This window comes from Mya arenaria, chromosome 3 (genome assembly GCF_026914265.1).
Source record: "Mya arenaria isolate MELC-2E11 chromosome 3, ASM2691426v1".
Lineage (NCBI taxonomy): Eukaryota > Metazoa > Mollusca > Bivalvia > Myida > Myidae > Mya > Mya arenaria.
Genome location: NC_069124.1, coordinates 42215222 through 42234377, shown reverse-complemented (window position 1 = coordinate 42234377; position 19156 = coordinate 42215222).

Below are 19156 nucleotides of genomic sequence, written 5' to 3'. Positions count from 1 at the left end.
AAAAATTATGTTTTATGCATTTTTCTTAAACCGTTGGTAACGGTTTAAGCCATAAAACATCCATTTTCGAACGGAAAAATGAAAAGTTACGATCTGATTTTTGGTCAGCAATCTTATATCATTGGTATACTGATATATTTTTTGTATGACGAAATAAAGTGTGCCAATGATAAGGAGTGCTAAAACTAAGGTACCAAATGCTGGAAGACCACAATTTTGCTTAGCATTAATAACCACAATGGTCACTTTATAACGGCTTTACTGTTGCGCGACTGTTTTATTAACATTATCACATTGTGTTATCAATGTATAGTTAAAAGGTAAAAATAGTCATCGCATTTGTATAGTCCTGGTGAAGGCTTCGGCTTTCTTATTATCGTTGACTTTACCGGCGTGGGTATACACCCCACAAAAACCAGACTACTATTTCATTCTATAATTGTACTAAGTTGTGCAATTTCGATATCATAGAGTAAAATAATGATTAAATAAGTGTTTTCAGATACATCACAGGAAAAACGTATTTTTGGTCCAAAAACATGAGCGAGTACCTTGAAGGTGCTCAGCCATGAACCCGTGGTTGGTAGTGTACCATAAACAGGTTTTGTACACTTGTTACTTGAGACAAAACACAACTTTAAAGACACGGAACACAATCAAAAAGGCAAAGTACCCACTATCTTAAAATTTCTTCAAATGTTTATAATAACAAAATTCTTGCAAAAATAGTTATAATAGCTGTGTTAACTTATTCAATTAATACATGGTTTGGTATTTTATATGTTTAACTACTTGTATTATTCATTTGTTTTTATCATAATTGTTAAACATGCTTAATATATAATTATAAACATAATAGGGAGGTCTTAACAAACAGCAACCGGTTTTAGTTTTTCAAAATCCGGTTTATTTGCAAACTTATTTTTGTTATTAAGACGGTTTCCTAGCTATGTATATACTTAGCTATGTAAGTAAGCTTCATCGCTGACCGATCCCGCCCCCTCCTACCTTTTATGATGTCATCAATCACGCGAACATTCTCGCAACTCAACCACTTGTTTTCGCCAACACGTATGCAAACAAGAATGGAAATAGATATTGCAGAAAATGTTTGTCTAGAATCGTCAAGGGGGCCATATAACGTCACTGGTTGTTTGCCAGTAGTGGGATGTTTTTCAATAATTTTAGCAAAGTTTGAACCAATTTACTTATTCGCCCCCACGCCGACGTTTATTTATAGCCGTTTCTCAAAGGGATGGACATGACAGTAGCAGTCAATGCAGTACCAATAGCGAATACTAAAATTCCGGCAGCAAGTGCAAACTGTAATGTCGAGCCCGCGACTGGTGAATATCAAATCATGAACCAATTTCAAGAAAGGTTGCTAAATATATGTGCTTTTCATTTATTATTTTAATATTTGAAATTCATGTTGTTTTAATATATGTTTTGGTCTTTGACATTAAATGTAATTGTTGGAAACTTGATGGCTATCTATAACGGATACGGCAAACAAGCAAAATGTGACCAGCAACCTTTGACCCCCGGGTGGGTCTTGCCCGAATAAGGCAGAGTTACTTAGCTCAGTATTTGTAGTCAATTGTGTTAGAATAAACTAGTTCATTTTCAACAGACCTGAAAAGGCAAAGTACAAGACATTTGGACCAAGAAAACCCTTGAGTGAGACTTTGACTTTTTACCTACCGGTGTGGGTCTTGCACTCGAAACGCGTTCTTCTCACTGTGTATATTGATGCTAAATTGCTATAAAACATACCAATGCATGTTGATGGTAAAAGTGAGGAAAAACGAAAACACAAGGGATACTGTGTCTTTTATTCTAAGGATTGTTACCTTAATATTCGACTGGTGTTTTGCGTGCGAGTACACACCGTCCTCTCATGTTTATCATTCGTGCATTTAAAATCCCCTAATGCATAGTCAAGTCTCAATCCGGACCAGAAAAAAATCCAATGAATGTTTACCAATAACCTTTTAGTATGACCTATACCTCTGACCTAGAAAAATGATTTTGCACGCTGCACGTCGACCGTAAATGGTTATTTCAAAATTCCCCAAAGGCTTAGCCAAGTTTCATCCCAGATGAGTTAAAATAGTTACATTGAATGTTAACAAACAACCAACCATTCAGTGTGACCTTGACCTAAGATCTACGGAAATGGATCTTGTATGCTGCAGTTCAACTGTTAATGTGTTGTGATTTTTTAAATCACAAAATGCATGAACAAGTTACAGCCTGACCAATCTTAAATACAAGGGTTGTTGACCCATAAGTCCTGAGAAGACGACATGTGTCGCATGCAAGACCCCTGTCTGCAGGTCGAAGGTCAAGGTCACAATCAATCGGGAACAGTTATGGTTAATATCAGGAAGCTTACACGTACACACTGCGATCTACAGTGATCTTTAGAGGTTGCGAACCATTATTTATACGGGTACGATTACGTGTTGACTACTTTTTGCTCGATACGTCGTCTAGGTAACTGAACATTGAAATATGCGTAGAATCCTGCAAGTTGAAAGGTAGTGGCAGATTTTAAACTACGAGAATATAATGGATTACCAATTCGCGTGAACCATTATCCATAGGAAATCACTAAGTATTAGGCATAATTATTAAGAATTTCAACTTCTGCGGGTGTTTAAAGGTCGGCCTAATGTCACTCAACCGATGCACACTCCCTGCGTCATAGACAATGTGTCAGCCAATGAGGATGCATTCTAAATCAGTTAGATGACCTGAAGTAACATATTAATGATTGAGAAAGGCCCGTTCGCTACGCTCATTCAGCTAAATCTTAATCATTATATTATTACTTCATTTCATCTTACTATTACATAAACACCTTTCTGGTCTGAAACCAGAGAGTATACAGCATGGAAATAGTGCCCAAGGTGTCAAGTAGGAGTGGCAATGGTAGAGCGCTATTTGGGAGCAGTACATATAAGTTCCACTTGCAAAACTATAAGTTAACATCATGTATACCACAGGGTTTAAACATGTACAGTTGTATGACCATTTGCAGAACAACAATTTTCAAGATGGTAAGTATGCCTCTTCAAATAAAAATTAGATCCGTTTTAATGTAAAGCATTAATGAAAAAATAAATTGAAACATGTCACATGTTTCAATGCAGGTTATTATAACGTGTAATGACTCAAGTAATACGAAATCAATATTGTCCTAAAACATGAATCTATTGTATATGTATTGCTAAGAAAAACAAACGTATTATAAATGCACACGCAAACGCACACACAAACACGCACACACATACACACACACACATGAAAGCTCGCATGCACATGTGCACACGCAGGCACACACACGCGCACGTACCTCCACCAAAAACGCAAGGACGGACGGACGCTGGCACGCACGAACGCACGCACACACACACACGCCCACACACACACACACCCACGCACGCACTCGCGCACGCACGCATGCACTCACGCACGCACACACATCATGCTCTCACACTCACGCACACGTACACACGCATGTACACGCATACGCACTTGTTCACACACACACACACACACGCAAGCACCCTTGTACGCACAGCATAGACTTTGGGTTCGGGATTATATTGCTATGATGGCTTCTATACCACTGGCATTGAATGTATCACTAAATGATGTTTCATGAAAATGCTTGTATGCACATCAGAGACTTTGGGTGGGAGATAAGGTCTGGAAAACATAATAACAAGGTAAGTGCGGCAACAATTAATGCGTTGATCAACAGAATTAAACAGTATTTTACCGCACTATTAACATCATCTTGAATTTCATGATCTAAACCATTTGAAATATTTATTTTATGTTATTGTGCGTGCGCAAAGCTTAAAAGTTTTGTGTTTTCATGTCAACACCGGTGTAATAATCAATTTTGATCCCGATGAATATGAACCCCAGAATACTTTTTTTCTGTTCAATGCAAGGGGGATCAATTTTTAACGTTTAGAACAGACCCCGACCGATTATTAATACCCTTCGTTGCGTAAAAATGACCGTCGTTGTAATTAGATCAAAGGTTATATTGAATATCAAACTATGTCAATACGGTTATACTTAATTGAATTCATTATTTGTATATGTTCTTTTTTATACTATGATAACCTATTGGCTACATCAAAAGATTTCCGTATTGACCTGTATAGTCGCAGGCAAGGAACTTATCAGGGGCGGCTCCAGGAATTGACGGAAAAGGGGGCGTATATTATGGGCACATCTTTTTGACGTTCGCCCCTCCCCAAAGCCTTAAATTAAAATAGCTTTACATGTTGGCAGGGGGAGGGTAGGTTTACTCCCTCACAAAAATATCTACAATTTCAAGGCCGAAGTAGTGCATATTTAGGGTAGTTTATTGCCTTTTATCTCCTCTCTCGATATTGAAATAAAAAGTGTTTCATTGACGATTTAAGATGGCGGGGCGGAGTTGTGCGGTACGCTTTTGCTTCTGCGGTACAGATAACAGTAGATTACCATTTTTTGGATAATAAGTAATATTTTGTTGGTAAAATGTATGCCACAAGCTGAATTTACTACGTTGTTGCGTAGTATGAAGCGGCTGATCTCGTTTAATTAGAATAAATATATAAGAAACAGGTCTAGGGATTAGATTATAATGTTGATAATTAGGTGATTTCATATTGACCCAGTTTTTGTCCGAGATCTGCTGTATTGCCCTAAGACCGAACAGCGAAGTCCAATCCTGCTTACCGAAAAAAATAACTCGGTTAATATGAAATCACATAATTAATGAGTATTTTATTAATTAATAATTACGTATGCAACGACGTTTTGGTTAGACCATTCTAGTACCTTACCTTAAGTTATTATTGAAGCTTATATCCCTTTTTCAATCATGGATTCAGCTTATCTATCGACGGGACTTTGCTGATTTTGACATGCATCCTTTATTGTTACATTGCACACTAATGTGAATAAAGCTGATTGCACTGTACAGTCTAAAGAAGCATATTTTTCCTGATAATTTCGTAAAACGTTTGCCAAAATTTAAAAATTGTTTGTACAATGCTAGTATACCAATGTTCGGACAAAAACTCGGAAATTCGCTAAGGGTCGCGTTCAACCTTGTGATTGTTCCTACATGTCCTCCCTAAATGACCCCCGCAGTAAGTTATATAATCAGATAAGCATGGGGGGATAATGAATTTTGGTGCTGACTGTGGCATCTGAGATCCCATTTTGACCATATTGAATGTAAAATGAAACTAAAGCATATGTGTCTAGGGGTATATAACATACAGTGTGTGTATACCACGTGATAAATTACGTCATATATGCTAAGTCGGAAGGCAATATTTTGCTTAAAATGAAGACTTAAATCAAAGATAACTTTTCTTTTACTACACCATTTTAAATAAAACAAAGGACAGTCTATGCCGCTTGCAGAGCACCGCCTTCGTTTCATTACCGGAGTTTGATTAGGTGATTAGTTTCCCAAAACACTTCGACAAACCTGTCTCCAAAATAATATTTTGACAGTGCTCCGTCAGACGGCCGTATTGTGAAAAGGTTTGTCGAAGTGTTTTAAGAAACTAAACTCTCAATCAAACTCTAGTAAAAGACCGAAGGCGGGGCTCCATAAGCGGCGTAGACTGCGCTATGTTTCTTTTAACTGTTGAAGAAATAGTAAAGTCTTCATTCGAAGCAAAATGTTGCCTTCCGACGTAGCATTTATGACGCAATTGATCACGTGGTATACACACACTGACATAATTTAATTCTGATGTCGCTGATGTGTTTAGTTGTCAGACACATTTCTCAAATTGACTGGTCTTATATTTGGGGTAAGGTTTCCGTCGGTCTCCAGGGTAGTTTTACCGGATTCGACACTATGAGAGATATACTTTCCCCTTTCTGTATCACGGTTATGAAGACAATTAAGTAGGATTTGACGTATATTTTATTTGACATATATATATATAAACACACCTTCAAAGCGTTTAAGATGTGACTATACTGTGTTCAATAAAAACATATTTCGGAAATTAAAAGTTCCATATTCATATTATGCTATGTTTACTTCACTTTTTTTGCGTCCATCACTCAAAACCGTTAATATATCAACATGTTGTTTTCATAAACATGTCACAACTTTTTCTCTGCTTTAATGAGAGGGGTTATTGGACGATACGACCCATGGCCAATATGGCCCAGCTGTTATTGTCCAGATTGGCGGACCGTATGATTAGACATATATAGGCTAATCATGTTTATTATATAATGTTCTGCATTACTGACGCAGGGTATGTATTGTGTGATCGCATTAATTCATCATTTTGGTAAAAAGCGAGCGACCTGTCATGCTGTTGTCAGTACAACCTGTCGACCAGATCCCAAAACCAGCACGGAGTGTCAAAATAGGCCGAAATGCATATGTTTCTTGCTATATAAAGCCGTAAACTGGCCATTAGGTTCTGTATTCCGAACATCGACATTTGAAAGGTACAATTTTGTGTTTGTTAATGTTTTTTATTATTTATTTTTTTACTTAAATAGTACAGTTTTAGTTTATTTGAAGATTTATTGCTTCTTTTATACAGACAATAGAATAGTATCTAAAAATCAAAATATTGATTTAGTTATATCGTTATTATGTTAAATTCACATCTAATATATTGATTTCTTTGCAAAATCGAATTATTTAAAACCTGATGTGTACGAGTATTTTAATGTAAACCGAAATGAAAGTAAGAAAACAATGGTATTTTGCTTGTAACTCATTTCTATAGTGTTCTACATTACATTCATAACTATGTGAAATATATAAATCATACAAATACAAACCATGTTTCAGCCTTATACGAACATGTTATATGATTATTCAGGAAATATATGTAATCAAATCAAATCTTATCAACAAGTATAATATAACACGTTTTGTACCTAGATCAGAACTCCCGACGATGAAGAGCATTCTCTGTTTGGCTGTTGTACTGGTTGTAGCAGTGGTCGTTAAAGGCGCTGTGCAAGGTAAACGTACAAACACAAGACGTGATTGGCTATTCAGGTTTAAACAAAACTACGGTTCTTTTCTAGTATTGGTCCTTATAAAGCCAAAATATAATGTTGTTGTATAATGATGTAGGATGTTCACATAATGTGAAATGTGTTTATATTTTCTAAATTGTTGAAAAACTGACAATTCTAAGGCTTTTGTGTTGAGCTAGTAAACATTTTTCAACATATGTTTTCGAACGTCTGTTTCCTGTTAGCTCCAGATTCTGTCGTCAAACCTACCTAGCAAAAGTTATCTGTACGACAGTTATGCGGATAGGCAGACTGACAATTAAATACTTTTCAAACAGAACTTTGCTCTTGCAAGTTCAAGAAACACTTATTTACTGTTAAATTTCGGTATTTGTTACATATTTCTGAACCCACTTACTTTGTATCAAAACAATCAATTTTATCGTTTCGCCCGCTCTATATCCAAACCAACTGGAAATATGTTGTTGTTTTTTGTTCGCCTCAACATTTCTCGGCAAAAAATAGACGAACAAAACATTAATTTGATCTTTGTTTAACCTGTAATAAACTCCGCTTACCTTATTTTTATTATAACTGACAAAATAATTTGCAGGTTGCATTGATGTGAACGGTAGTGAGTACGCGGATGGTGCAGATTTTCTGGCGACTGACGGCTGTAACCGATGTACCTGTTCCGCAGGTGTTATTAGCTGCACTCTGATGGCATGTGAGAAAGGCACGTGTTCCAATTATTTGTTTTAAACCATGATTAAAATCAGTGGGAAATTGTTTAAATCACATTTAACTGCATACTTAAGTAACTGCATTTAATTGGTTAACACCTCGTATTGCTAATGGAATCCATTCATTAACCCATTGAGGAAAAATATGTTGTCAAACTTTGCGATCTTAAGTTTTTTAACTGCATAATATTAGTAAGTATAGGTGATGTCATAAAATATTTACTATGAAAAAGTTTTATAATTGAAAGTTTAACTTGATTTTCTTTGAATGACACATGCTCGAAGTCCAATCCATATAAAATAAGTAAGGTCACCGTTAATTCATTTTATATTTGTAATAGTCTTATGCATATATCAAACTGTTTGATCGTATTTCTTTTAGTTTGTGAAAATCTCGGCGTTACGTACGGTGTCGGAGAAAGTTACATGGAAGATTGTAACACGTGCACCTGTTATGAGAATGGCGTGATTGGCTGCACGTTAATGGCCTGTCCTACACAAGGTTTAGTGTCCTAAATATCAGGACTCATTACCAGGATCAGATGTTCACTATTTGACTTTCTTTCATTTGCAAATACACATCAATAAACTGTTTTATTAAATGTTCGATGCATAATGTACACGCCTTAAAATGTAGTTTCCTTCCAGTTACTTTTTCATATATTTGAAAATGATATACATTGAAATAAACACGATTTAAATCAAAATGTGTGTTTCTCTTTAAATTCATAATGGTAAAAAGGGGGAGAAACAATCATAACCATTTTATTTATGATAAATGAGTCCTAAGCTGTTCCTTTGGCTAGACAGTTGAATGTTATAAAGACAATCAATAACAATAACAATGTAAATGGCTGAGCTAGTAGCTACCTCTGTTTAAATAAAGTTTAAACGTCATGTAAAGATCAGGTAAACATATTATCAAATTGTTGCATTCATTTTGTGCAGACATTCTTCAACATAAATTAACTTTGAAGCTATATACATGCAAGTAGTTTTGGCTTACAGAAGTGTACAAACCATCAGATACAATACCTTATGGCATTTGACCTTGTATTATAGCGATATGATGAATATAAAAATTACATGTACATCAATATTCATATCGAAAACTACAGAAACAAGTCCAGTTACCGAAAGCTTAAAAATAAACATCGTCCAATGGAACAGGACGAAAGCCAAAAACACAGAACTACAACACGCACATTGTCAAAACTTCAAACATTGAAGGATTGAGGTTTACATAATACGGGGACGTTATTACACTTGCATTTGTTTTTTACAATAAACAATATTTTTGTAAAGCCATTTTATGTCCAATAGCCCAGGTTACGCATGTGTTGTTAGTGCTGTATGGACTATTTTGATAAATGTATGAGCATTTGGATATGACTTAAAATGCTCTTTGGTGATTTCCGTTGCAACACGTTTATTGGCAGCTGTTAAAGGTCTAGTTTAAGCCTTCTTCAAGCGCCCCCCCCCCCTCAAACCCCCAAACCGTTTGTACACAACTTCTGTTAATTGACCTTAATCTAATTGCCTAATTGTCTTATCAGTTCTCCGATCTGAGTATCCTGCTGTGCAGTTTGGGATGTGTTATGATAGAAATGGACCCTAAATGGCCCTGAGCCAATAAATGAATACACAGAAAATTGGCCCCTACTGTGCCACCAGTGAAATTAGCAGGATATGCATAGCAGGGGATTATCATGCTAAACATTCCTTAAACTAGACCTTTAAACCAAACACTGACATAGCAAGTGGCTAAATGTATATGTTATCACAATTGGTAACTAGAACTGTCCATCGAGGTATCCGTATACATTTTTGTTCAGGTATATTTGAGTATGGAGATGTCTGAATTATTATTTGAGCGAGTGTGGTCAGTTGGCGTTACGCAGGCCGCCGTTTTTCAAGATATCACAAAAAATACAAATCAAAGTTTGCGGTACATATTTATCTGTAATCTAAATAGTTTTCCCTGATTTTTATTAAAACAAAACATTTGAAAAGATAACTAGTTTCCGCTTTATAAAGGGAATATCAGTGCCCACAAGACAGGGTGTTACTGCACGTCGTCTTGATAAAAAGAACATATGGCTGAAATTCAAATTCGCAATTCAAGGGTGTGAGAGCAATGGAACTGGCAGGAATCAAAGACACAAACCTTTGATATTCACTTGTATTGTGACCAAAGGGCTTCCAAGTTATTCAAATGTTCGACTTAAAACAACATGCAGATGGTCGGAACTAACTTATGCACTAGCGTATTCTTATGTTTCTACCTATATAACTGAAGAGATTCCAGTGTTGTTTCAATGTACATATTGAATAAGAAAAAATCGTGTTGTTCCTAAGATGATTGGCGCTGCCTGATGCTGGACTTTCTCTACGTCCTCTCGTCCACAATTTATGAGGACACGTTTGTATACCTAAACAAACGCAGTATAAAAGTTTATATATAAAAAGTTAAGTGATCTAGGATCTAGGCCATTTTTAATTAATCGCATAAAGTAAATGCGTTGCCAGGCCTTGATTTTAACGGCTTGAATATGTTCATGCCACCCATTTAAGTGCGAAGCCTTCATATTTTTAGTGTGTAAGAGCCTAAATTTGTGTTTACCGAAAACAATAAAAAAGAGATTCGTTTTTATGCTAGAAATAATGATACAAGTCAATTAAAATCCACAAGTATAACTTTTCCATGTCACCGTTTAGTCTTTGAGCAGCAAGCATAGGGTCATCGACAATGATATATAGAGTAGTGTTATCTACAAAAAGCGGTATGGGTGATTTTGTTTTACAAATTATGTCATTGATATAGACAGGGAAGGACGAAAGACCCAGGAATTGAACCTTGAGTGACTCCAGCAGATATTGAAACTGTATGAGACATAGATCCTGACAAGAAAACGAAGTGTTTTCTTTTATTGGCCTTATAAGTAAGCAATTGTCAAAGGGAATAAGAAATGCCTATTCCTTATTTCTGAGAAATTATTCATGCCATATATCATAAAAGGCTACGTGATGTCGCAGAATGCTGCTCTTATTTCTTAACCATCATCTAGAGCAAGGCAAAACTAGTGGTAGATATATACAAGCTAATGCACAGTTTAGTTCTTCCGAAAACAATTTGACTGAAATATGAATAAATAAATATTCGTTATGACTAAAGAGGTTGAAAATGTTTTAATGCAAAGTTATTTCTTGGACAATACTTACTAGTACTTATTAATAGCGGGTTAGTTTATATGACTATATGGAACATTTATATACTATACTATAAAACGAAGAATGTCATAGACAATGTGGCCTTGTATCAAAATACTTCTACCCATGTTGGTCCTTTTAATACGTCCTTTTTGATCCTTTTTTGCCGAAAGGAGTGAGGCTAAATTTCAATCTATGAATATATGAAAAACTTACAACATTTCCTCTTCAAAAACGTTTGGCCAGATTTCTAAAATAATTCACAGAAATGCACCTAAGGTGACCATTTATAAAGTTCCATCAAGTCATGTTGGTTTGTTAAACACTTGGCCGACAAGGGGGTGGAGCTAGTTTTCACTATATAGACAACTTCTTCTCAGAACATGCAGGCCAGATTTTAATTTTACAGAAGTGTTTCTTCCAGGGGTCGTTTATGAACATACATCGCGCCATTTAGGTTCGTGAAATGCTGGGTGACAGGGTGCGGGACAAGTTTCATTGTATAACATTATGGAAAACATTACATGGACCCCCCCCCCCCCCGCCCCCACATACACACACACACCACGCGCGCGCGCGAGCGAGCACGCACGTTCGTACGCACGCACGCACACGCTTACATACATGCATGGTTAAACAATATCATATATATTATAGTTTTACTAAAATATAACAATTTGCTGAGGTGATCCAATTTAATACCATATTTGAGACATGAGTTAAGTATTTATTTGCAGGCCTTTCAAATAGTTTGTAAACTAAAGAAGAGAGTTTTCATATTATATTAACATCTTCATTGGAGATCAATTTTGGAATTATTGGATTGCGCCAGTAGTATCGCTTGACATATGATATTCGTAAATGATGCTAATGAACATTCTAAGTGATACATCGAATTTTTCTTCCGAGTATATTACAATGTTGACATTTTCGTTAATTTCTTGGTATTATTCGTGGTTTCTATTTCTTGTCTATGTGCAGCCACACGTGATTGAGTAAACGCTGTATTGGGCTTCGTATATGCAGTGTGTGTATACCACGTGATAAACTACGTCATATATGCTAATTCGAAACGCCACTTTTTGCTTCAAATAAAGACTTAAATCAAAGATAACTTTTCCTTTACTACACCAATTTAAATAAAACAAAGGGCAGTTTATGCCTCTTAAATAGCTCCGCCTTCCTTTCATTATCGAAGTTTGATAAGGTGATTAGTTTCATCAACACTTCGATAAACCTGTTTCCAAAATAGTGTTTTGACAGTGCTCCATCAGACGGCCGTATTGTGAAAAGGTTTGTCGAAGTATTTAAAGAAACTAAACCCTCAATCAAACTCTGGTAAAAGATCGAAGGTGTTGCTCCGTTTCATTTAAAATGGTGAGGAAATAGTGAAGTTATCTTTGTTTATAGTTTTCATTAGAAGTGAAATATTGCCTTCCGATGTAGCATTTTATGACGCAATAAATCACGTGGTATACACATACCGATATTGTGTTTTCTTATAATGACTGTGAAGATATTGCAAAGAGTTTGCAAATAATATACATGTTAAAATTCTACATGGTCTCCGTAGATGTTCATTCCATTCTTGCATAGAGCAATTCCCAGCTGTCAGTTAAAAGATGAGAAAAAACACTGATTTTTCTAACCCTATGGTAAATCCAAACAACAGTTAATCCAATATATTTAAATATCGTATTAAAGTTGCCCGGCTAGAATAGTTTATCATTATAAAATTTGATCATTTTTCTCAATTCTGTCATTGTTATTTTTAATAAAAAACGGTCGATGCTTGATGACAATTGATGGACCCACATATATATTTGTATTGCTACCTTATTCACCATAGATAAATGCTCGGAAATATTCAAAATACAATGTCTATATTCTTCTGAGATTATCGCTGAAATTAATTGAAACACATGTTTTTACTTGTGTCGATCATTTTGATCACATTTAACATAAGAAATCCTAACCTCCTATAATGTATGATTCTTGGAGGGTTTTCGGCGGTATAAGCCGTTTGAATTCATTTGGACTTCCTGTGAAATTCACAGAAATTAATAAAATAAAATTAAGATTTCATTGGTCGTTATAAACTTGAATTAGAAATTCTATTGGTCCTTGTAAAATCAGTCAAATAAAATAAAGGAGTATGTGAAACGAGCTCTTTAAATCTCTGATTGTTAAAAGGTTGAAGTATTTTATTTCCCATGAACGAGTTCATAAAGAAAGAAATATCGTCTTGAACACAACGAGTGAAATGCTTACAATAGTAAACGATTTGTTTTCTGACTTGATTGTGTTTGGTGTAATACGATCCTGCTTGGTTTCCTTCCTTGCATTGAAACCAACTTAACAAAGAAGTGTCATTTCTGGTCGTGCTAAATAGTAAGTACCGACCAAATAGCTGACGATATAGAAATAGAGAGACACTGCTGACTAATTTCTGACCAATTGCTGACCATATAGAAAAAGAAGGAAATTCTTACTAGTGATATGCAAGTAGTATGAAGAGTTAGTTTATGTTTCATTTTGTACTTTATGGTTGGGACAATCAGTAAACCACATAAATAGTGGGTCGGAAATATAATTTAAGTCCGATCATTAGAAAAATTGCTCAAACTCCGCGTCCGTTGCAAAGATGGTACTCACACGTGAGCGCTGACGATGTCGTGATTCAGGCCGAAAATGTTGCTATACCTGTAATGTACCAAATAAAATCCTTATGTCTTAACTTCTTAAAACATGTGAATTATATTATGTAAAAACACGTGACGATTAGGTTCTGCAAAGAGTGTGGAAAACGTCATAAAATGTGATAGGTAAATAAGCTCACCATCCCCTCGAATAACTAAATATAATGCTTACGACTTAAGAAAAATATTGTGATGATGATATTATATTCTGAGTGTGAAAACTTCTCATAAATATAGCCCGATGTTTTATACTCAAGTTCACGTGTTTAACTGCACGTGATTATCAGCCTATAAATAGTTAATTAAAGTTAAACAATGGGTTGTTTGTTCAGAACTTCATAAAGGTTAACAACGTTATTAGCCTCATCATATTTGTTAACTTTCAAATATTAACTGCTATTAAAGTTTTATGGATTCAATTACAAACTGGTGAATTTCTTATACAATTGGAGACATCTGTTAAAGTGTGATTGTTTATATTTAAATATATGAGCACATCATGAAAAGATCATGATTGAAAGTTAACAACAACGACGATAATCACGTTGTTAACTTGTTAACACAGTTCTGAACAACCGGCACAATATCGTGTAATTAAACAATACCTAACTTACAAATTTTTTAAACTCCTAAAGTATAAAAAATGTATACTTTAATTGATATCGGTGTCTGAAATTATAACGGCCCAGATTATTTTTTTATAATTTTGATTTCAAATACCAACTTTTTCCCAAATAGATGAAGGTTACATAGTACTTTAACAATTTCTTATATGTTTCTCAATCTCATACGCAGTAATCTCCCTTCGCGAGCAGCAAAGCAACAAAGAGAGTTTTAAAATCTAACATTAAGCTTAATTGTTTGTATTGCAAATGTCATTCCAAAGAGTAAATTCCAGATTCTTCCCTCATAATATATAATCTGTTTTATGATAATTGAGTTAATCGCCGGCCGTCTCATTACATTTTCGTATATGTTGCAGACTATTAACGAAGTCTATTCCGAGGCTTGCCGGAACTTGAGTTTCACGAGGTTTTTCTGCTGGCATTTATATGTAAGGATACATTTTAAAATTCAACACCATTTAAAGGTTTCTTTTATGAAGATTATTCGGCTGCTACGTTCTTCCAAATCATATGCTCGGAAAGATTCAGAAAACGATGTTCATACAGTTCTGAGATTGTCACGGAAATGATTTGAAACACATTCATCCGGGCTTTTTGGCATGTCTTATGCATGCAGATTACCATTCTACAAACGGTTGTGCGCATTGTCAATGTGGCTTATTTTTACAATGCATTATCAAAGAACACAGGGGGATAGACGGAGTATTGCCAGTATATCATCAAGCTAACTAAGACTTAAAGTTTATCACATCTATTTCTCTTTATCTTGCGGTACTGTACGCGCGCACCACTGGAAGTATAACTCGAACAGAGAGCATTACTTAATTTTCAAGCTGTGTGAAGTTAGCTAAACATACGACATTGGACATTGGACATTCAAAATCGAATGTTGTGCTGGCACGACATTGGACATTGGACATTCAAAAGTGAAAGTCGTGCTAGCACGACATTGGACATTGGACATTCAAAATAGAATGTTGTGCTGGCACGACATTGGACATTGGACATTCAAAAGTGAATGTTGTGCTGGCACGACATTGGACATTGGACATTCAAAAGTGAAAGTCGTGCTAGCACGACATTGGACATTGGACATTCAAAATCGAATGTTGTGCTGGCACGACATTGGACATTGGACATTCAAAAGTGAAAGTCGTGCTAGCACGACATTGGACATTCAAAATCGAATGTTGTGCTGGCATGACATTGGACATTGGACATTCAAAAGTGAAAGTTGTGCTAGCACGACATTGGACATTGGACATTCATAATCGAATGTTGTGCTGGCACGACATTGGACATTGGACATTCAAAAGTGAATGTTCTGCTGGCACGACATTGGACATTGGACATTCAAAAGTGAAAGTCGTGCTAGCACGACATTGGACATTGGACATTCAAAATCGAATGTTGTGCTGGCACGACATTGGACATTGGACATTCAAAAGTGAAAGTCGTGCTAGCACGACATTGGACATTGGACATTCAAAATCGAATGTTGTGCTGGCACGACATTGGACATTGGACATTCAAAAGTGAAAGTCGTGCTAGCACGACATTGGACATTGGACATTCAAAATCGAATGTTGTGCTGGCACGACATTGGACATTGGACATTCAAAAGTGGAAGTCGTGCTAGCACGACATTGGACATTGGACATTCAAAATCGAATGTTGTGCTGGCACGACATTGGACATTGGACATTCAAAAGTGAAAGTCGTGCTAGCACGACATTGGACATTGGACATTCAAAATCGAATGTTGTGCTGGCACGACATTGGACATTGGACAATCAAAAGTGAAAGTCGTGCTAGCACGACATTGGACATTGGACATTCAAAATCGAATGTTGTGCTGGCACGACATTGGACATTGGACATTCAAAAGTGAAAGTCGTGCTAGCACGACATTGGACATTGGACATTCAAAATCGAATGTTGTGCTGGCACGACATTGGACATTGGACATTCAAAATCGAATGTTGTGCTGGCACGACATTGGACATTCAAAAGTGAAAGTCATGCTAGCACGACATTAGACATTGGACATTCAAAATTGAATGTTGTGCTGGCACGACATTGGACATTGGACATTCAAAAGTGAAAGTCGTGCTAGCACGACATTGGACATTAGACATTCAAATCGAATGTTGTGCTGGCACGACATTGGACATTGGACATTCAAAAGTGAAAGTCGTGCTAGCACGACATTGGACATTGGACATTCAAAATCGAATGTTGTACTGGCACGACATTGGACATTGGACATTCAAAAGTGAAAGTCGTGCTAGCACGACATTGGACATTGGACATTCAAAATCGAATGTTGTACTGGCACGACATTGGACATTGGACATTCAAAAGTGAAAGTCGTGCTAGCAGTTAGCACATTCAAATCAATGTATGACATGTTTTATGAATGAATGTTTTTTTTACCGACTTTAAATTAATTTTGATGGTATGCAATATTCGGACTTTTTGTTTGTTTGAGATATTGTCTTGAAATTATTTGAAAAGGGTCACAGATCACAAAGCAATGAACCATTATAAAATTTATGAGCACCAAGAGAGCATTGTCATGACGATTCCATCGAAATATTTGAAACTTAAGCATGATTCAGATATATATGATGTCACATATGCAGAGAAAGATTCAAATGAATATACTTATGAATGGTCGTGGATTATATGTAGACAAACAGTGATAATGCTTTCAAAATGGCATATTTTAAATAAGCTTAATTGTTTACACACCACTGCTACACATCTAGTACCATTTATAAAGGAAGTGAAGATAATTATATCCACAGTATATAATGACATATTGAAAATATAGACATGCATTGATGATTCCTACAAGTATAAATGTAATCGTCCGTACATCTTTTTTATCTGGTTTTACGTAAACACAAAAAAATATTGTCAATGAGTCGATAAAGTAACCTATTCCTGCCTGTCGACTTGTTTTTTTATCGACTCAGTTAGTCGAACATGCTACGTCGTCTTCATTTGGTGAAGTTTATATGAAATAATTGTGTTCGATAAACCTTTTTAATATTTATAAGTCGACAGAATTACACAAAGCGTTTTATAATCAATCGCATCGACATTAAAGAATTCAAAATGACGTCTTCATCACATACGACATAAGGTCTTATAGGTTTATAGAATATACAATTTATACATGTAAAATGTGACAACAGAGCCATTGGAAATGGCATCTTGGGCAGAACTGACAATGGTTAAAGGGTTGAAAGGAAACAAAGCGCAAATGATTATATAAACCCAACAAATGTGCACTTCAGTATGTGTTTATCTACAGAGCTTTAGAATAATTATATTACATTAATGCATGTGTCTGCATTTACATGGGAATATTTATGTATATCAATCGAAAGGATTGTTTTAATACAACTCTCAATAACAATGTATGTGACTTAAGGCAACATACACACAGCTAAACTTGTCAATGCATAAACCATTGGCGATAATGCTACATTTTGATGCATGGGGATCCCATATAATTTTGGTATTATTTTAAAGGGTACTCCTGACAGATAATTAATGAGTAAAAATGACCTATGTCCAACAATTATTATTTGTATACTGGTTGTCGTTTCATTATATTTTTTCTCTTAATATTTACCACTTCCAATGGATGCCTAAATAATATTTGGTCGCTATGAATAGACAGATATACGTTATTATAAACCATATCTTAAAAAATAAAAGCCAAGTTGAATGTCGTTATTTAACACAATAATTTGAATGGACAAATTAGAATTGCAGCCTTATCACCAGTCCAATATTTCGGATATATATATTTCTGCCACCTCAGAATAGTAGATTCAAACATTTGTCCATGCGTGAAATTCTTATCTTCCCAACGGGCAAAGATAAACAAGTACCCGTATGGAACTCTTTTTTATTGCCTTCACTTTGCTGCATCCAGAACTATTTAAAGAACGATTTGACTATTAACATAACCTGAATCACTGCGCGAATATCTATGACAACCAGGAATTGTCATATATCTATGCGCACATTTTTTTCACTACGCACAAAAAAGTTCCAGCGATAAAATACATTTTTAAATTATTTTGTTTAACTGCGGTGAGAGAGAAAAACATCTACCATAGTCGCTCGTGTAAGATAGGTTCATACCAACCCTCGCACAGGGAGTTCTGCGGAAACAGGTAAACCTCGTTTCCGCAAAAGACCCTACGCTCGGGTTGGGCTGAACCCATCTTACACTCTCGGCCATGGAAGATACTAATAGGCTACATAATGTGATTCTTGAGAAAAAAATAAACATGAATGCATCTACACTTGACAAAAAATAGCGTGAGACGGTGTCCAAGTGTGCAGGTCGTGTGGTAATGGACCTAGCTGTCCGACCAGCCCGTCATACCACACGTTTCCAAAGGTTTCTGATTGAAGTACTGCACAATAGTGCGTCTCTCTGTGCATCGTGACTCCTGCAAGTTGATACACGACTTTCATTTTTGAATGTCCAATGTCCAATGTCGTGCCAGCACAACATTCGATTTTGAATGTCCAATGTCCAATGTCGTGCTAGCACGACTTTCACTTTTGAATGTCCAATGTCCAATGTCGTGCCAGCACAACATTCGGTTATGAATGTCCAATGTCGTGCCGTAACGACAATCGTTTTTGAATGTCCAATGTTCAATGTCGTGCCAGCACAACATTCGATTTTGAATGTCCTATGTCCAATGTCGTGCTAGCACGACTTTAACTTTTGAATGTCCAATGTCCAATGTCGTGCCAGTACAACATTCGATTTTGAATGTCCAATGTCCAATGTCGTGCTAGCACGACTTTCACTTTT